Below are 20,972 nucleotides of genomic sequence, written 5' to 3'. Positions count from 1 at the left end.
GGACACCTGCTGAGCCTCTGAGGCCACAAAGTTCCCCCAACCCAAACTTGAAGGTTGGAGAGACATGCACATCATCCTCAGTCCCAGAGCTCTGCAACTCTGCACACCAAAACCCGGGAGCCTGTATCTCCAAGTACTGTTACAGAGCAGGGCAACATCTGCTCGACTGCTGAGGCACAATCTCTGGAAACAGCAAGCAGGCTCCATTCACAGTATGATTGGCAAGTGCCAGCTGGCAATCCTGACAGCCCACAGCCTGTAGCCTGCTGATGAAGACTTAGGGATGTTCAGGATCAGCCACCTCGGTTGGCTCCAACATCTTCAGGAGTCACAGCATGCCTTGGTTTTGCCTTTTGCCTCACGTGGCAGAGTAAAATTGAGTGGCAAGATGCAGCCTTCGTGTTTATGAAACTGCAGGCTGGTTTCATAGGGGATGAGGCTACAACCTTGCTGGAAGCTACCAGCCATTTAAAAACAAAGCGGGGCACCTTCAGGAAAGGAATGCATTGGTTTTCCATGTTATACTACTGCTTGAGGTTAACAATTTAACATTAAGGTTTTAATGGATTTCAATAACTGCGCAGGATTTATCAGCTACCGTAAGGCTATTTTGGTAGGCCACCAGATTCATCATTCAGGTTCTGTCAAGTCTAAAAGTATCACTTCTCAGCAAAGAGATCATGCCAGCTAAGTTCAGAAATTATTTAAGTCTGAAAAGCCATGGCTTGTTCCTAGCAGCAAGGCAAGAAAGGTCAATATTTCAAGTGAAAATGGAAACACTTTCATTTCTCTCTAAACTATAGGTGAAACTTTTCTCCCTCCTTACATTAAACATATAATTTTAAAGATGAATTTTGAAGAGTGCGTGTGACACTCTTAAGCTTCAAATATGTATGTGTTGAGAGGTTAGGAGAACATGAAAACAGTGTTTCATTGAAACCCGTTTGTCATTTTTAATCACAGGATAACTCTAGAAGAGGTGTGACTGATGCAATTTAAATTTTCACCTGACAAACTGAATTATTCATCTTGGTGGCGCCTACGACAAAAGACCAAGCAGAGCAGTCAGTCAGTCACCAGCCCAGGAGCTACTACAGAACATCCTTGAGAAGAGAAAGCCATGTCTTGCAGCACCAAAGGGTGAAGTCCTGCTCCTCACAAGCACAACAGCCAGGAGGGCCCAGGACCTCACCCTTGTCCCCACTGCCACCTCCTACCTTTTGTTTTCCAGCGCAGGGGAGGACCCGTGCAGGCCCACTGATAAGAAATGCTGTGGTTTGCAATGAAGGTGACAGAAATGAAGCTGAGGCCTTTATCTGCACCTGGAAAGGGCAGTGCGTTCTGTACTTGTGGCTCTGACAGGGAGGACTAAGGAGTCTGAGGAGCTTTTTATTTGAAACCGAATGAAAACTTTACCTGTCACTACTTCAGCTTGCCAGTGATGGGACCCAAGGGAATGGCCTGAAGTTGTGCCAAGGTTAGGTATTAGTAAAAGGTTCTTCACTCAGAGGGTGGCTGGGCACTGGATGAGGCTCTCCAGGGAAGTGGTCACAGCACTAAGTCTGGCAGAGTTCAAGGAGCGTTTGGACAATACTCAGGCACATGGTGTGATGATTGGGGTCTCCTGTGCAGGGCCAGGAAATGGACTTGAAGATCCTTGAAGGCTCCTTCCAATTCTGCTTATTTGGTGCGCCTGTGAAATACTCCAAGCTCACACTAAGTTTTCAAGGAACTGCCTTTTTCTGATGGACTGCACTTGTTACCATATGCCTTGTCACCCCAATTCTGGAAGATGCCATGCATTTTTCAGAACTGTTATCTTAACCAATGCCATATGTTATTCTTATGTCCCAATTTTGTACCTCTCTAGCATTAGTGATCAAAAGTTTCCTCACTGTATGTCCTACCAGAGTTGAGAAAGAAATAAAGTTCTAAAACTTTCCACAGAGTTAATAAAATGGGGTTTCCATACATCACAGTCTCAGAATAGTATGTTAAGAGAAGCCTATCCAAGGTCTTAACATGAAGACTAAATGCCAGAGGAAAGCAGGATTCATTGCCTGGAAATGTAAAGATGTTTGGTTTAAACATGAGATTAGTCGAAGAGTGAATTCTGCTCAGCCCACATCTCCAGTATGTTTTTAAGTAGGAAATAATTCTGTTCATTATGTAAACTCTTATTCAGACTCTTGATAATATTTGTGCTGTCCCTTCTAATTTCTGGACAGCTTCTTTCAGGCTCAGCAGCCAACATTTAATTAAGAAATATTTAACAACTAGTGTTTTTAAACAACATCACGTTTGCAGAAATAATTGCATATCACATCTACTTTACAAAATCTAAATACAGCCAGTGGAAACCAGATACAAAACACATGCCTTCAGCTGAGCTAGTTTTGTTTAGAAAATGAACAGACAATGTATTTCCTTGGCTGAGACCTTGATCTGTTTGCCAAATACTGTCCTGCAGAGCTTTTTCTTCTTGCAACAACATTCCAGGCACAGAGGACACTATCAAGGAAACACACTCACAGCTCTGCAGGTTAGGAACAGTGATAACCTTGGCCTGCCTTAAAAGAAAGGTGGCAAAGCATTTTCAGTAAAGTACATAATGTAGTATGTAGTTAATGAGCTGTTTTATCCCTTTATAACTGCTCAGAAGCCAGAGGACGATGGGTATCTTCTTATGCAATTAGAAAGTTCTTAACATTATGTTTTGTTGCCACATCTAGTGCATGCCAGCACTTTTTTACTTAGGGGAAAAAAAAAAATAGCACAGCATTATTTCTTACAAATCTATGGAATATCAAACACTCTTATCAATTTCCACAGACTGGTTAAAAGAAGGAGGCATAACTACACTGACAGTATTCTTCAAAGCAGTGTCATAGGATCAGAAGGTCACAGGGGGCATCTTTTTTCATACCAGCTATTTTGCTTTTAGATAGAAGAAACGCTGGCTAGAGTTAGAAAGGGGTGCTTCAGATGATGGAAAATGGAGGACACAGGGAAACAGGAAAATAAATTGCAATAACCAAACTTCTACTGGGTTGAGGCAAGGTGATTCAGAACAACAAAGGATGGGAAAAATACACTGATCATGTCTGCAAAGCAGATAGGTAAAAACAACATTGGAGCTTGAGAGGGAGGGCATCCAAAGCCAGGTAAAGAGTTTGCTTTGAAAGTGTCTTTTATAGAAGCTGATGGTATCCTTCTGGTCAGTGTAACCATTTTGTCCCCATGGGTAAGCCCAAAACCATGCAGTTCACCCTGAACTGACAAGAGACATTTTATGTCCCTTCCCACAGAACAGCAATGGGAAGTGGGTAAAAATTTAAAAAGGAACTTTTTTTATTCTTCAGCTCTGCATCCTTAATCCAATCACTGTCCCCTAGGGCTGGCTTTACTGTTCTGCATTATCATGTTGGCAGAGAAGCTACATAGAAAAATATTCCTAGCTTATACATGATGCAAGTGTAAGAAAAACAGTTTCAGATTCACACAATGAAGAGTAAGTCAAGAAATCTAAGTCACAGAAGTAGCAGATGAGGACAGAAAACTTCCAAATCATAACTATGGAACTTTGTGTGGTTTAGCTTCAAAAACTGTGGTCAAGGGGTAACAGATCAGAAATAACAACCTTAGCACCAACACTTACAAGTGTAAGGTCGGCTTTCCAAGTATGTTTAGTTCAGCTTTCAAGTAATTTAGTTGTATCAGCATTTCACCGTCACAATAATTGTGTGGCATATTTAGTTTGTGCAAATAAAAGCAGGTACACTGTTTATGCAGACAGAAAGCTGGCTGAAGATATTTAAATATATTGATGAAGGAAGTGGCCGCTGTCTTATCTCCCTATCTTGGAAAACCTGTGAGGGCAGAAGCTTTGTTTGCTGGCTCTGCTTCTCCAACCCAGGCACAAAGGGATTCCTAAGATCACAACAGTGAGACAAATTAGCTATTCCCTATTTTTTGAGAGTGTCATTAAATAGGGTAGCATGAGAAGTGGCTGTGGGTGGTGGGTTTTTGGGTTTTCTTCCAAAATATCTCCTATAGCCCATAGAAGATTAAATGTACAAGTATGAGTAGTGGCACTGAGGGCAGGACTGAACACAGAAAGCAAACCAGTGTCAATACCAGCTCTAAGCTGGCACAGAGCCTGTTCCCAACCTCTGTTTGCTGCACTTAGCACACTACCCCTGCAAGTAACAGATGAAACCCCGACAGCATGCTGGCACAAAATTAAAGGCTCTTCCTAATTGCTGTGCTTCAAACTCCAGTTCTAAGCCTGCTAAGAGAAAGTCTGCAAAACTCTTTAATAAATCATAGAAATCAGAGATGGAAATTAGGTCATGTCACCCACGCCTCTTATCTGCACCGTGAGTTTGTTACCCATACAGTGCTGCCGAGTGCTCTGTCTCGACAACTCCTAAATGATTCAAGTGCTGAGGTTTCTCCCAGTTCCCCAGGCAGGCTGTTACACAGCCCAATGAACATCACCATCCATAGGCTTTTCACTGACCAGCCTCCGTACCAATTTTGCATCTGTCCCATTTTGTTCTGTTCCTATTTATATCTTCCTCCAACTTCCCCCAAATCTGCTCTTGATGCTACCTCAACTACTATCTGGCGAAAATTGTTGCTCAGGAAACGTTCTTCTGCCTCTCCTGTAATACTGCTGTAGTGTGTTGCTATTTTTAGGAGAAAAAAAGGAGGTGGTAAAGGAATGAAAGGCTGCCAGCTCCAGCTGTACAAGAATAATGCTCCAGTACAGTGGAAACTACATTACAGTGTTTCTCTTTAAGCACATATAATTGACCAAAACCTTAGTCTTCTGGAATGATCTAAATGGGAATGACAGAAGAAGTGGAAAAGACAAATTCCAAGGTTAAAAAAAGCCTTGTCATCTCACCTCACCTTTCAACCCCAGAGCTGGGCTCCTCCTTCCAGGGCTGTTCTTAAGATTTTACAACAGCACTTGCCTAGCGAGACACATGGTTAAAGGAGCCACGTACTGCCATTATCCTAGAATAGTTTAGGTTAGAAGGGACCTTAAAACTCACAAAGTTCCAACATCCCTGCCACGAACAGGGACATCTTTCACTAGACCGGGTTGCACAAAGCCTCCTCCAATGTGGCCTTGAACACCTGGCTTTTGGTAATGTTTTCAGGCACATGGTGTGATTCTTGGGGTGTTCTGCATAGGTCCAGGAGTTGGAATTTATCTATCCTTGATAGGACCCTTCCAACTCAGTATACTCTATGATTATATGACTTTCAGGCATGGGGAATCCAGAACTTCTCTAGAAAACCTAGCTATTCCATCTTTTCCTATCACTACATGCTCATGTAAGAAGTCTCTCCATATTTTCTGCAAGCCCCCTTTAACTGAAAAAGCCCCCTTCTCTGCTCCAGTCTGAGCAACCCCAACTCTTTTAGTCTGTCTTCATAGCACAGGTGCTCCAGCCCTCTGATCACATTCGTGGCCCTCCTCTGCCCCAACAGGTCTACTCTTTTCCTGTGCTGGGGACCCACAGGTGGAAGCAATATTCCAGATAATGTCTCATGAGAGCAGAGTAGAGAGAATCACACCCCTCAGCTGGCTGGCTACACTGCTTTTGATGGAGCCCAGGATGCTGTTGGCTTTCTGGGCTGTAAGCATGCCTTGCTGAGTCATGCTGAGCTTCTCTTCCACAAACATCCCCAAGTATTTCTCCTTAGGACCGCTCTCAATCCATCTCTCCACCTATATTTGAGTTTGGGTTTGTCCTGACCCATGTGCAGGGCTTGCACTTAACCTTGCTGAACTTTAAGAGATTCACATAGGCCTACCTCTCAAGCCTGTCAAGGTCCCTCTGAATGCCATCCCCTCCCTCCAGCACATCAGCCACAGCAAACCGCTTGGTGGTGTCAGCAAACTGTGTGATCATTAAACAAAGATAAATTAAGAAACCTGCTTACAAGAAGCCACTGTGCCTTGGGCCAGCCCCTCAAGTGGAAGTGAGTTTTATGCCTGCTTGGAGACAAAGTGACATGCCGACCAAAAAAGCAGCTGCCCATCATTCCCCAACCTCCCTGGTGCCAGATGCCCCACCCAAAGGCCTCTGTGCAACCTGTGCCTGGACTATCAAGACCATCTGGCCAAACTAAAAGACCCTGCTTTCCTGAGCATGCATTTTTATATATCACCCGCTGTCCCTACCTTTATCAAACCTTGTATTTACTGATAGGCAAGGTTAGGAGCCGCTACTAGGAACAAACCAGAGGTATCGGATTTCTTGCTACAAGTAATTCTCACAGGCAAGCAGTGATGTTTCTCTTTGTATATATGCATGTGTCCACGTATGGATTCAAGTGCATCCGTGGGTCACATTCAGCAATCAGACCATGCTGGGAGCAGAGGGGCTAAGCTTTGTCTGCCCCAACAGCTTGCTTTTCAACAGCAGAAATTTAGTTGAAAGAAAAAGCAAAAAATACAGAGCACCTGGTGAAGTAATCATTTCCAGGGTCCTTAGAAAGATTACAGCTTCCTGACCCAAGCTAGGATTTCGCTGGGTCAGATTTTGATACCTCCATCTAAACCAAACTGAGCCTTGCTTCACAGCCAGGCTTACTGATTTCCGTGGGAAGACTGGCAGATTAAGATACTCCCCGACATGAGTCAGGGTGCAAGAACAGGTCTCTCAGTTAGTATAAACATATGTTTCCTAGGTCTGGAAGAGCTGAGTGGTTTTTTTCTGGTTCTTCTTCTGTTCTTCACTGCCTGTTTACATTTTCTGGCTTATTAAGCATGATTTTATTAGCAGCCAGTACGTCCCAGGAAACTGGAGGTGTTACACATAACTGCCCTCAGATTCATAAGGACTAAACAAAGTAGTCTCCCCCACCAGGGAGTCCTCCTGCTCCACTGCTACCAGCAGTGTCAGGTTCCCTGGCTGCCACGAGCAGTGTCACCTCCCGCCACCAGGGAAAGGCTGCTGGTGCACCCCAGCAAGTGGCTGTCTCCCAGGATTTAGTCACCTCCTCCAGGGAGGTGGAGAGCACTGTGACTGAGCCACCACAAGGGATGAAGCTCTGAAGATAAGGAATACAAAGGAATAATCTCAAATGAGGAGGAGGAGGAGAAGCAGAGCAGGTACTTGGCCACTTTCCCAGGTGATGGGAAGAATGGAGAGTGCCAGAAGATTGGGTTCCAGCAGGGATTCCACCAAGGAGCCCAAAGACAGAGGCACCCAGCTAGTGACTGCAGCCAGGGAAAGGGGACTTGCAGGGGGAGTGATAGGCAAGAGCCTGACTGGAAGAGCAGGACACAACTACAGAGCAGAAGGAAAACACAGGCATAAGTGTGCAGCTTGCCCTGGTCTGACATGGGCCAGGTGTTTTCCCTACCTCTCTCACATGAACATCCCACTGTTCATCAACAGGGCTCCAAACAAAAGCCCACCATGATTAGCTGTTGCCACCTGAAATTATTCCCTCACTTGCTACGTGCAGCCCATCTGGGAACAGAATTCAACCCCTGTTTTTGGAAAAAGCAGTAAAAGCCAAGTAATGGGCACATGCTACACCTTGGTAGTCCCAACTCTAACATAGCCCAAAACTAGAATCATCAAACATTCTCTATTCCATTTCTTTTCCCAAGTCTCACCTAACAGAGCAATGCTGTGACTGCTTCCTCCTGTCCCATTTGCCAACAAACATCTGTTTCACACAAATACACAGGTATGTGTGTGTGTATGAGCAGGTATCCAAAACTGTATCCTGCTTTTTTTCTCTTCACATTCCCTTTGCCTTCCTGAAAATATTTTTTTCTATTCACATATGCTTTCCATTTATTTATTCTAGCCCTTTATCCCTGACACATGCTCTGAGTCCCCAGTTTCCACATTCTTCCTTAACCCTCTAAACTGAAAGACTTTTCTCAGTGGGATCAAACATCTGGTTGGTGATCCACATGCGGATTTCAGTACTTCTTTTGTTTCTCAGCTTGCCAACAGATCAGTTTTGATAGACAGTGAAGCCACTGAAAACGATTCTCTGTCTGTGGCACATAAAGTATTTACAAGATCTATAAAGGAAAGGGTAAAAATTGAAGAGGTCTATGTAGAAAAGTTCCACTCCCCCCATTTTTTTTTTGTTCTGTGTACTTTTTAAACTTTCATTTATGTAATACTCTTTCATGTACTGCACCCCATAGGATGCAGATAGATTCATGGTTTGACAGATTATAATCTCATTTTTGCTTTTATCCAGTTTATACAAGAACAGACAGCTCTGCTGATACAAAGACCGAGTAAAATTTAAAAATGTCATTTTCCTCCAGAGACAAAAAGCTGATAATTACTTAAATTGCATTGCATCAATTACTCAGGAAGGGTGCAGGAGATACTGATTTTGCTGTCTATACAGCACACTGTCTCAGATTAACTCAGCTGTCCCAAATAGTGACCCATTTCTGCTTTTCCAGAAGTACTCAGTCCCCAGCAATCCTCCGGAGCTCCCTCTGCACTGATGGTGATGGTGACAACAATTGAAAGTGGCAGGGGAGGGAGCAAAGGGCCTGTAGGTTTTCCCCTACTGAAGCCAAGAAAAGTGCTTATGCTCCTCTTCTCCACTACCTGGGCTGTTCCCTTTAAGGAATGGAGATCTTCCTAAAGAAAACAAGCCTTTCTCTTTGGGTGTTTCAAGCCAGCTACTGAGAGGCAGTGCTATGTGTCCATATACTCATTTAGACTTGGACAATTCCCCAGCTATTATAAATGGAGATTGAAAATTTAGAGAAAGTTGCTATAAAAGCTATATAATCTATCATTCTTCCAATGGTTCATCTCTTGTAAATACTTCCTTTATGCTACTGACTCAAACTGCTTAGTGATACTTATTTAAGTCTAGTTCTGGGTAACACTCTTATACTCTACAACTTTGGTACCATATAAAAACAATCCATCATCCAGAATAAACACTTTTTCTAATTTTTGGCTTAGTTGAGAGCAATCATATTTTTCAGTTATATGCATGCATTTATACTCACTTGATTAGAGAGAAATTTTGTTTGAAAAAAACACTTTGAACATTCAAACACTGCAGTCTAACATATTTCCTGTAAAAATGTGATAAATAAGACACTAAACCACAAAATCCTAGGGCCATGCTATACATATCAAAAAAACCACAATCCTGCAGACTCACAACAGCCCTCCCTGCAAAGACTGACCCTTCGTTTTCAAAGCCCAACATATACTGAACATGCACTGAACACACAGTCTCACCCAAGGATGTATTTTGATGTGACAAAGTCACATAGTTTCACACTTTTGTGTTGAAAATGCTGTAGCTCAAGAGATAAAGCTGATGCTTCATCTCATGAGAGACAAGAGGTCTTTTATAATCACTTATAAATGGTTTGACGTTTTCCCTCAGACAACAAGCAGTCATTTACTGGTACATGAGAGTTCCATGAAACAAGTCTGAATGTCACCCACCGTGAATAACACATTTAACACATTTCAAGAACTTTCTGTTAACTCAAGATCATGCCTGAAATACAAAGAAGAGACATTTTACATATTTGAAGAAAACAACCATGCATAACCCCCATGGAACTCACAACCATACATAAAACAACAAATACAACAAACATAGGTGCGACCACATTGCTGTGGGACAAATCTACTATCACCTACCCCTTCCTGGATTTCAAATAAAAAATCTCTGAATAACAATTCTTTCTCATCAAAGACTAAATATTCAGCAGGTTTCCGCTACAGACAAGAACATATTTCACCCTGATTAAATGAAAAATTACATAAGTTGTAGCTTCACCTTCACTTGCTCCTTCTCGGAAGGCAGAACAAAACCCCAACCCAAACCAGCCCTCTCCAGTTTTGGTGCAGCTCTCCAGCAGTCAGACACAGCCCTACCCAGCGAGGAGCTGCCAAGGCTGAGGCGCAGGGGGAGGCTGGGGATGGGTGCCACACCCTGTGCCCCTCCTCCCCCGCTGCTCCTCCTCAAGGCTAAACCTGCCCACCGCAGCAGCGGGCTCCCATGGGATGAGCTCCTGATGCGCATCCGACCAGCTCCTCGTCCTATGGGGAGAAAAGGCCATCAGCTGCACCACTAACAGAGGGATGCGACTGCAGGCAATTAGTGAGGGGAGAGGCCGGGGCTGTACCGGTCTGATTAAATAGAACCAGTGTATTTTTCATGTTTCCCGATGTGTTTCGTGTTCTCTGCTGCAGCAAGCAGGTCTGCAGTGTGCCAGCAGCTCAAGGAGTCTTCCTGTTCATGCAGCGCCACAAGGAATAAACTTCCAGCAGCTCTTACCCCAATGCAGTGCTCTCAGGCTCTCCTCCCCGATTGCCATGCAGGTCTCATCCTCACACTAGTGCTGAAACTTTCCAACCCAGGGAGACCAGCACAGCAGTATTTGCTCATACTCTATTATGCATGTACACACTCAGAGGTGCAGCAAGACCTGTGAATCTAACATCAGTGATGCAGCATGATGATCTTGACCTTTTAATACTCTATGAAAGGACTCTTCTCCATAGATTTAGTTAAAAAGCATACATTCAGTTGCATCTGACCTTTACTGGTCCAAGCCTTATATAGTTTGCTTATATTCTTATTTTTTTGTGGGATTTAATTATACTTGCTTTCTTTATACAAACCTTTCAGCTTTCTATGGACAGAGACAATTGCTGACAACACTAAAAGTAAAACAAAAAGGTATCATTCAGCTCACCAGGCTGTAAAAGAACAGACGCACATAGGACATACCTAAACCCGAGTTTTTTGGCTTTTTTTTTGTCAAGCAGGCCTCTGACTTGCAATCATTTTGACAGAAAAGACTTCTAACATTGTAAGTAGTTTCCCTTCAACTTGGAAGCAACGTGCACGTTCAGTGGAGGAAATACTTTCCATCTCTGCCTCGAACAGGGGCACACGCCGGAGAACAGTGGTGAGAGTAACAACCGCCTTGACCCAGCGCTTTCCTCCTCCAGCACAGCCCCAAGAGAAATTAAATCAAGACAGCGCAAGGCCGGACGGGGATGCTTTGCTATTGCGGTCACCATAGGAGTGCGAGTTTTTCAGCTTCTCGCTATATGTGATGAAGTTTCTCCTTGGAATGAAAAATGGGACGCCCGAAAAAGACAAAATCCTATTCCACCCACCCGCCCCGGTCCCTCTCTGTCAGCCCAAGGGCGCGGGGCCGCACCCAGGATGCGGGCGCACTAGGGACCCGCTCAGCCCGCACTCGGGTCGCACCCGCGGCTTCTCCACTGCCCTTTCCCCACAGACCTGGCCGGGCACCGACACTTCCACGCCGCGCTCCGCGGGGCCAGGAGTAGGGATGGGGGACAGTGAGTGCTTCCAGCACCTGGGAGCCCGCGCCGGGTCAGGCGGGCAGGGACGCGCGATCCCTCCAGCGCGGGGCGGAGCAGAGCGGAGCGGAGCGGGGCAGCCCGGCCCGGCGGGGCCCCTCGCTGCCGGCCAGGAGGGGGCCGGCTCGGAGCTGCCACTGCAGCGGTCCGGGGCTGCGATGTGCTCCGTGCATAACCACACCCACCGCATTGCAGAAGCCACGGCCCGGGGCGGGGGGGTAGGGGGTAACCCCCCCCATGGCGAGTAGCGCAGCCCCGGCCGGGCCCCTGCACCGCCCAGGGGCTGCGTCCCCCAGGTGAGCGGGGCACTGGGGGAGGCACGGCCCGAGGGGGGCTCGGGGTGCTCCCCACGCCGCCCCCGCCCCCCTCCGCCGCCCACAGAAGTTTCCCACAGAAATGCGTATCGTCCTACAAAAATTAAAATTGCAATCGCCCTCCCACCCTCCGCCCCCCGGCAGAGCTGCGGCGGGAGCGGCCAAGCCCGCCTGTGTCCCCGCAGAGCCCCCGCCGCCCTCCCCGCTCTGCGGGGGACACCGCTCGCTGCCTGCCCCGGCTCCCCCAGGCAGCCTGGCCGCACGCACAGGCCGCTCCCCCCAACTTAAAAATGGCTCCTAAGAATGATGTAAATATATATACACATATATATTTATATATGTCTGCATATACCCGCACACATATATATAAATAAATAGGTATATAGTACAAAAAGGGGGAGATGCAATCTGCCCCCGCCCCCCCGGGCATACCCTCAGCTCCCCGCTGCGGGGAGGACAGCGCAGGCAGCGGGGCCGGAGCGGCGCGGAGGTTCCTCGGCCGTGGAGCGGCGGCGGCGGGCGCGGGGCTGCTCCCGGCGCGGCGGCGGCCACGCGTCAGCAGCGGCAGCGCAGCCCGGCTCTGCCCAGAGCGAGCCTCCGCCGCTCCACAGCAAATCAGGGCTGCCGAGGCTCCTCCGGAGAGAGGGAGGGAAAAAGGAAAGGGAGGGGGGGGAAAAAAAGAGAGGAAAAAAAAAAAAGAACCGCACGCCGGGGAGAGCGGCAAAAGCTGGATGCCGGCAGGTCTGTGGTGGGCAGCCCTGCCGCCTGCTCTCCTCCCTGGGCACAGCATAGAGCCCCCGCCACCCAGCACAGGGATCCCCACCTGTGTCCGGAGGGATCTGGCCGTTTTTTGGCTCAACTAAATGAATCCATCTCTTTAGGGAGATGAGTTTAGCTGCTGCAGCTGCAGGCAAACCCCCGCCATGGGGAAGCTCCCCGTCAACTTAAAAGCAGCAAGCTGTGAGCTGGCAAGGTCTGGCTTTGAATTACACATGGGGATTTTGATGGGGGGTGGGGGGCATGTTATCAGCCTTTTCAATTTTAATTTTCAGTGACAAACTACACGTTCTTAAAATATGAACCGTATTTCCCTCAAGAAGATTGCCAAAATGTAAAGAAAATAAAATACAGGTCCTGTTGCACATCAGCTCCTGGTCCAAAAGGGGTAATGTAAAACTGAAAATGACTTCCAAGTTTGTACCACAACATGCCACATGTCAGAAAGCATCAAAAATTTGTAGTGCATACAAAAGCATTGCACCATTCCAATGTGGTAAATACATAGCTCCTCTTAGAGCACAAAACTGATTTATTTCTCCCCTCTGCACACATAAGAGTGGCTGTTGGGTTTGAGACTCTGCTGCATCACTGTGCTCAAAGGCACTGCTCATTTGCTTCTCTGGGGGACCAGAAGCAGCTGAACTTGCTCTTTTCCAGAGGAGGAAGTGACCACAGTAAAGGCAGTGATTGCTTGGCTGCAGAAGAGTGACTGATCGACAGGGTCTGATGCTGCACCTTCAATCCTGGTACAGCAAAGTGGATAAATGATACTTAATCTCTCTTTAGATAGGGCACTTTGAGAGCTTCCAAAACTTATGAGATCCAAATTATACTCAGGGCAGAGGGAGGGGCAGAGAACAGCTCTTCTAATTAGCAGCATCTCTGAGGGATTTAAGAAGAGAGGAGGTTTTGACAGTGGTCAGAAGCATACCATTTCTCAGATCTGCAAATCTGTGCTGTTCTGTATTTGACGTGGAATCGTAGCCAGACACACACTGCCCTCTTCACCTGCTATGCAAGAGTGCTGTTGAGCAGTTCTGGCACCCCGTAATGTGCCTGAGAAGGAAGGAGCGTTCAAAAGGAAAATGCATGCCATCAACTAAGAGAGGGCATACCTTTGGTCACGCAGTTAAAATAACAAGACTTGTATACTCTTTTCCACCAGGAGCTCTGGAAGGCATCACAAATCACAAGGGAATGGACTTGACAGCTAAGACGCACATTAGAGTTGATTTGAAACAAAACAACAACAACAACAAAAAACAAACAGAAAAAACCCCAAAAAAACCAAAACAAGAGGAAAGTAAGAAAAGGACTGAGTTGATCTGAATCAAATTGAGTCTCTAAAACAAGCTCGGAGACTTGAGAAATATTTGTGAGAAAACAAGCAAGAATTTACCAGCTTGACCCTTGGCAACTCTTGCGCTGCCCATTACAGAGGAAGGTGTTGACATCACTTTTAAGCAGACACATCACACGGGTATTAGTGCTCCCCAGCCACCCATGTTGTCCTTGAGCAGTACTGCAGGCAGATCTGCCCCACAGTTACACTATTCTCTGTGATCCCTTTTGTGGATATTCTGCATACATAATGACATCTTTCATCTGAGGCTCCAGAAGGCTTCCAGCACATTGATTTAACCTCAAAGCATCAAGTGGTATTAACAGGCTGCTCCTACAAACAGGAAATCTTCGCAACAGACTAAAGGCAGCTGCTACCTCTGGGCTACCAATATGGGCCTAAATTTCAGAGCTCTCAACACATAGGGGTTTTTTTAGTTGTTTTTTTTTTTTTATTTACAAGGGTTAATTTCTAATCCCAAAGTGGGTTTGTTGCCCAGCTTGTCATGACTTTTGTCAGAAGGAAGCTCCAAGGAAGTTTAGGTTTCCATGAATCAGCAGTTCTAAATTTTTTTTTTTTTAAATGTTTTTTCTGTCACTAACAGCAAGCCTGAATCCATACTCTTCTTTCACAGGTGGGAAATGTGAATAAACCCCCTGCACTTCACTGGAACTAACGCAGTGTCCACTTACACAAAAGGAAGACACAGGATGACAAGTCCATGTAGCATGAGAAGAGACTACCTCCTGCCTTGCTATGGGACAATAACTTTAGTTTTGCTATTTTTTTTCCTCCTGGAGGTGGTGCTTCAGACCTAGATGTCAGGACCAAATGGTTCCATTTGAGTTCCATTCATCTCAACTCCCAACACATCAGGCTTGCTGCAGCCCAGGGCAGTCCCTTCTCACCTCCACATAAGGCCCTGCTGGCAACAAGTCACACAGCCCCTGCTGCCTGCCATGGAGGAGTCCTGAACTCCTACATTTTGCTTGTTTAAAAACAGCACTGGCTTGGGTGGGATGCAGGATGCCACGTACTGGCAGTCCCTCTGAAAGCACAGCCTTTGAACCCCCTGCTCCCCGCTGCTCTAGACACGAGCTCCCTGCGTGCCACTACCCCCACACCATCTCCTTTCCATTTCAGTGGCTGCAGAACGCCTCTCCCAGCCTGTTCCTGCTACACCATCCCCTCTCCTCTTCTCATATCCAGTTTGGCCCATTCTTCCCCTCTCTCCTTAGCACCATGCCTCTTGGCCAGGGATTTCCCAACATCTATTCCTCCTCAGCCCTTACAGAGGTATGCCTTCATCTTCCCTCCAAAGCAGTATCCTTCCCCTTGTGCCATATACCTTCCCCATATTTTCTCCATTTTCTATATTGAGATGGCAGGACCCAACTGCATGAGCAAGAGTCAGAGTCACTCAGGAGAATGACACATAGCTGAGGAAGGGGGTAAAATAGGTTTAAAGTTCTGCCTTCCATTCTCTTCTCTATCCATCCACCCCTTTTGCTGTTCCAGTTTCTCTCCTTTGGTGAACACTTGTGACTTGCTTGGTAAAGCCCTTCAAAAGGAGGAAGAAAAAGCCAGGGAAGAATAACAGCAAACACAGCCTCTGGCTAGCTGAAAGCAGGTAAATTAGAGCTGGGGAAGGAAAAGGTGCCAACACACACACACACCTCTTCTCCATGGGGTTCCACTCAGAGGAAAACAGTTGTAAGGAAAACAGGCCTGTGCAAAGCATTTGGCCACTATAAGGACCTTTTTTATAGGGGAGAGGAATAGGGAGACACATGGTCTCTGCCAGGAAAAGATGAATAGGCAACCCTGGAAGAACAGGGACAAGGATTATTGCCCAGCTCTGGGAACTGATGCCTAAAACATTCTTGTGATTCCTTAATTGATTGGACATGGCATTCAAAATAGCACACAACAGAAAAGCAAGACACAAAAATGCTATCAAACTCAGCAAAAAGCCATCTCAAGTCCAGCCAGTGATGAATTAGCTGGGCATAGCACTTTGAAAAATGGCAAGTACTATAAAAGTACTAGCATTAATACAGCATTATTAAGAAGATACTTTTTAGCAGACAGGAGCTTGGCACTATCTGTCTAGACGGGCAGATGGGTTTGGAGTCAAACTGATTTTGTTTTTTTCTTTTTTTTTATTATTACCGTATCCACTTCCATTTATTAAAGCAAACCATTCTGTCCATGACTCATGCAACTTAACTCTCTGCATGGCAATGGAACAAAATTCTCATCATTAAGAATGATCACTGTGAACAGATGAAGGTAAGATTTAGAAATCAAACCGTATCTTCTATTTCTGTCTTCACTCACTACAAACATAATGCCAACTAATTGGCCAATATTACCATTGCCTTCAAGTATGTCAGTAGTGAACCTTTAGATGAGATATTGTTTAGTAGAACTCAGTGACACAGCAGGTCAGATTCATTCTTGGCTCTGGTTTATTGACCTCAGTGAAGAGATTTATTTGGTCTGTTATCTGTAATTCTCCCTCTGCCAGTCGCTGCCAAATCCACCTCATTTTAAGACTACTGAAGGAACAATAAGTCAAGTTGGCCCTGGTGCTTTGCAACTAAAATCTGCCTGTAGAAGACTTACTGCAATTAATTCAGCACTGCCTTTTGCCACTGTCATATCTGTGGCTACTTTCTGACTGATAGAATTAACTGGATTACCAAGGATTACCTCCTGCTGCACTTCTCAAGCCCCCACTATGAACCAAAGGTAGCTACATTTTATGGATTCATGATTCTTTGGGATGTACCTGAGGCCATGACCAAAACATACCAGAGTTAGTTTTCAGAGAGGATAATAAACTGAAGCTTTTAATCTCAGTTAAGGTTTTAATTTTTGATTTATTTAATTTATTCATAGTCATTAATAAGGTTTAACTCTACTCTTATTTAATATACACTGACTAGAGGAAGCCGACAACACAATATGCAGTTAGTAAAAATTTATTTTCATTTCAGTAGGGTTCCTGTGTCTTTCTTTTCTGTTGTGTGCTATTTTGAACAGCCCAATAACAAGGAAGGCAAGGATAACTTTCATTTTCCATTGGCAACTCTAGGACGAAAAGATTTCCAGACGGCAACCATCTCTAGGGAGGTCAATAAAACTATTCTCCCTTACTGGGTTGCTTCCTTCATTCTTTTCCATACCATTAAACCCAGTCTTGCATTTTAGTTATAAAACTATTTTTAGCTCTTCTATATCTTTTCCTCTAATTCAGAGAAGGATTTAAGCTGAAGTTTACCTTAAGCATAAACTAGAGTCTCACTGAGTCAAAGAAGAATCAATGCTCATATTTATGGACTACTATCAGAAATAGAAATGCCATCCTAAATCATAACTGCATTCTGCAAATCCCATCTGAGATTTCTCTTCCTCATGACACCTATAATGAAATGACTTGCAGTGGCCAGGTTAATAGGCATAGCCCCCAACTGCTTCTATATAATTTGTCTTCGTTAGCTGCAAGATTTACCAGGGAGGGAAGGCACTTTAATGAGTGCTTGCATAGCACCCAACACAGTTCAATTCTCATCTTAATGAAGGTTAATAGCAATTAAAGGAAGCAGTAGTAGGTTCTTTAAAGTACAATGAATGTTTATGTTTATCATCATACTCAAATGTTATTGGGAAAAGATAAGAAGGCCTGCTCAAAACAGAACACATTTGTCCTTTTTTGTACTACATTTATCCTTTATTGTCTTATATGCTAAGAGGTCCCAGGCTGCTTTCTTCAATGGTTGAAGGATTACTTTAGGCTCAAGGATTCCTTACAATTAAAATATTTCTAACCTGGCATGTCTAAACAAGAACTTTAGGTTTGCTGTCAGGCTCTCTCCGTATTTATTCTCTGAGAGCGACAGAAGAGTATAAAAACCTGGATTGGACAACAATAAGTAAACTCACAGAAAAGAGAAGGGCTCATGTTTTTAATCTATCAAATATACCTCTTGAATAAAACAACAACAAAGCAAAACCCCAATTTATGGACTGTAATTTCTCTGTCTTTAGCTAGAAAAGTGCACAGTTGTTCCCAGTATGCTGCCTTGTCTTGCTCTTACATCTTTCCTTTCTCAAAACATTACAGCAGAAGTGTCTGCTCTTCACAAAACAAGGACCTGGGGCTGTGCCCGGTGGCTCCAAGCCCACCAAGACAGATGTCACCCTTGTCCCTCGCAGCCTGTCCCTGGCCCAGTTTGATACATTCTCCCAGTTAGACATCTGCAATACCAACAGGAAAAACGTCTCCATCAATCCCACGATTTCCCAGTTGTTCCTTCCCACCTCCATCCTGCTCCTGCCCCTTTCACTAAGCCACCACAAATATTTACTAAGGCTGTGGGAGGAAGCAGGCAGGCAAACCTTTTCAAGTTAGAACTGAAAATGGAGGGGAAATAATAAACTTGATCAATTCCTCACTATGATTCCCTGTGAGATCTCATCAATACAAGACTGAGCAGTGGGTGGTGTGGTGTGACATGAGCAGTGAAAATGACAGCAATATCACACCACTGCCTCTGTTGGGGGCTATGCCAACCTGTGCTGGCATCAGATGATGATGTTGGGCATCAGCCTTTATTTCTGTGAGCAACTGGTCAAAATTATACCCCCATCCTTCAGCCCCAGCCTGACTGGGGTTCACAGGGAGCAGCCCACCTCCAGCAAACAGCCTCTGCACACAGCCAGGAGCTCCTCCACCTGACGTTTATAGCTGCTCAGACACTTCCAAAATGCATTAAAACATGATCTGATTCAGATTACAGTTTAAGTCTCACATTCAAGTCATGGGACACTGCCAGTAAAAACGAAGGTAGTGAAGAGACATTCATTCCTTCCTTCTGCTTCAACAGCTTACTCCCTCTGCATCTTGCTCTCACTATCAGTACTCACAGGGAAAAATCAGAGGTTCCTTACCAATCCAAGATTCCTGTGTTTTTCTCTTGGCAAATATAGTGGCATACCTTAGATGCCTTGTGTGCACCCAGGAAATTGTATATCAGGACAGAAAGTAGCAGAGGGTCACACTCCACTCTTTTCCTTCTAACTGAAATGCAGCCAATTGCTAACTGGACACAGACCTGCAAAATAGCCCTGTGATCTCTACCTTGGTATCTCTGAAGGGTAAATCCTCTCAGTAGCATGAAAATGACAGTGGTACAGTCGGGGGGTGGGGAAAGGCAACACCAAAACAAACCATCATCTTCAACTTACAGCTTTAAACTAAAGAAATTTCATTCACCCAAATGACAAATGGTACGTGTCTGTCCCCTAGGCACTGAAAAATAGCTAGAAAGGCATCTCAGCCTCTCACCTTTTGAAAAGCTTTTTACACTTTCCAAATAACAAGTATCATGAACAGCCTCTCACAGTGCAAATGTTTAATTTATCACACATCCCTTGAAACAATAATTTTAGGACTGGGTTTACTTGGTCACCACCAGGCGCTGCTCCCAGTCAGCCTGTGTGCAAACATCTGTCCAGCTGCTCCCACAGAAATGCATGCACAGCCCAGAGTTGCCAAGCAACATCCTCGATACATTAAGCATCAGGCCAGCTCGCCTGCTTTAAAAAAGTTACTCAGAAAAATAGGCTGATAGGAAGGCACAAGCTTACATAAGGATTCTGCATTTAGAAGAAGAGATGCTCTGCTGCTTTCCCAGAAAATTTTTGGGTGCACAATTTGTTCTTCATAGAAAAGTAAATGTAGTAATTTTTTGTCATCCCCTTAAAAAAACAAAACTAAACAAAACAAAAAAAAACCCAAACAATTTGTGTGCTGAACTTTCTAAGGTTTCAAAATTAAAATTGCAACAAATACTCAGGTTGAAAAATCTATTTCCTGGGCAAAACCACACAAAGCACACACTGCCTTTCCATTCCTTATCCAAATCCAGGAATAAGCAAGCATCCCTTCAGTGTACCTGAGGGCTGACACAGTACCGCTGGTGACAATTAAAGTCAAGCACATCAGTGGTTTCAAATACCTAATTAAAATAATGTATTTACAAAGATCCTGTGAACTAAAGAGTTCCAGCTACAGTCTTCTCCACATTTGAACTAATTTTGCTCAAACTTTAGCCAAATTATTTCTAAGGCCCTCTTTAACACACCAATCAGAGCAGCCAAGCATTTGCACTTTTCAGGGTTTTAATGAAGGTCCTCTCTCAAAACAAAGTAACAAGTAGAAAAAGTGGGACTGGAATTTCTGCTTCAAGATAAAATCATGTCAATAGCGTCAGGTGGTCCTCAATTTCCCAACTTGCCTGCTCTACTCTGATGAGACCGTGGTGATGGATTGCATCACTCTGCACTTTGGTATCTTGGCCCATCTGACCAAATTTGCAATTGCCATTGCACCTGTTAACATGTGACATTGAACAGTCCTTTCTCAACTGAAGTAACCAGACCTTGCTGATGTTTGAGGTGCCAGACAAGGGCAATAAGGCTGGAAAAGGAGTATTTCCAGTTTAAGACATTGTTTTCTCCTTACAAGACACGCAGGGTAAGAGATAATGAAACCTGAATATTTTCTCAAAGGAAAAATACAGTGACTTTGATACAAAAAATTACATTTATATGATATGCAGTGCACTTTTGTTGCCTTTGCAATTGCAAGAAAATTCTACAATTCAATTAGTTTGTAATAAAATGTCCCAAACCCCTTCAATTCTGACTTTGTTATTAAGTCTGTTCCTGGAGGTTTGGGCCATTTTACTGCTATTTGTACAGCAGCTAATCTATAGCCTAAGAGTTATTTTTGGCAGAAGAAAGAAGTTACAAAGGAAAACAAGAAAGCCAGATAAATGAACTCATAAAACAGCCTTCAGAGGGTGCAGATTACTTCAATGGGTTTCTCTCTTCCTTTCACATTTTGGAGAGAAAAATTGGGAAAATGAAAATGAAGTATGGGAAAGGTTGCATTCATAAGGTTTTATTTCTGCTCCTTGTTCTCTACACTCCACTGTTACCCCTCCAAGCCCAGTGCTCCGAGCACCCCTCTAGATCTTTCTGCAAGGCAGGAAGAAGCATATGCCCTGGCTGTGTGCATGCTGACAGGCAGCAGTGCTCACGCTGACCGTCTATCACAACATACGCTGTGATTAATCAGAC

At 44.7% G+C, this 20,972-nt stretch overlaps 1 protein-coding gene across 20 annotated transcripts in view; it reads right to left on the bottom strand.

The window, feature by feature from the left end:
• The window catches only part of EPB41L3 (erythrocyte membrane protein band 4.1 like 3), a 134,002-nt gene that overhangs the window by 82,687 nt on the left and 30,343 nt on the right, over positions 1–20,972 (bottom strand). For 7 of the 20 annotated variants that reach the window (XM_058832135.1, XM_058832143.1, XM_058832138.1 and 4 more), the window contains exon 1: positions 12,131–12,275. The exons of 1 other annotated variant lie outside the window; for it this stretch is intronic. The gene's annotated coding sequence lies outside the window, so the exon portion shown is untranslated. Of the gene's footprint in view, positions 1–12,130; positions 12,276–20,972 lie in introns of those variants that run through there. 12 more of the 20 variants (XM_058832150.1, XM_058832149.1, XM_058832151.1 and 9 more) reach the window with 3 other exon arrangements.

Source organism: Poecile atricapillus, chromosome 2 (assembly GCF_030490865.1).
Source record: "Poecile atricapillus isolate bPoeAtr1 chromosome 2, bPoeAtr1.hap1, whole genome shotgun sequence".
In the NCBI taxonomy this organism is placed as follows: Eukaryota; Metazoa; Chordata; class Aves; order Passeriformes; family Paridae; genus Poecile; species Poecile atricapillus.
Note: the sequence above shows the minus strand (reverse complement) of the source record. Positions and strands in the feature narration are given on the sequence as shown.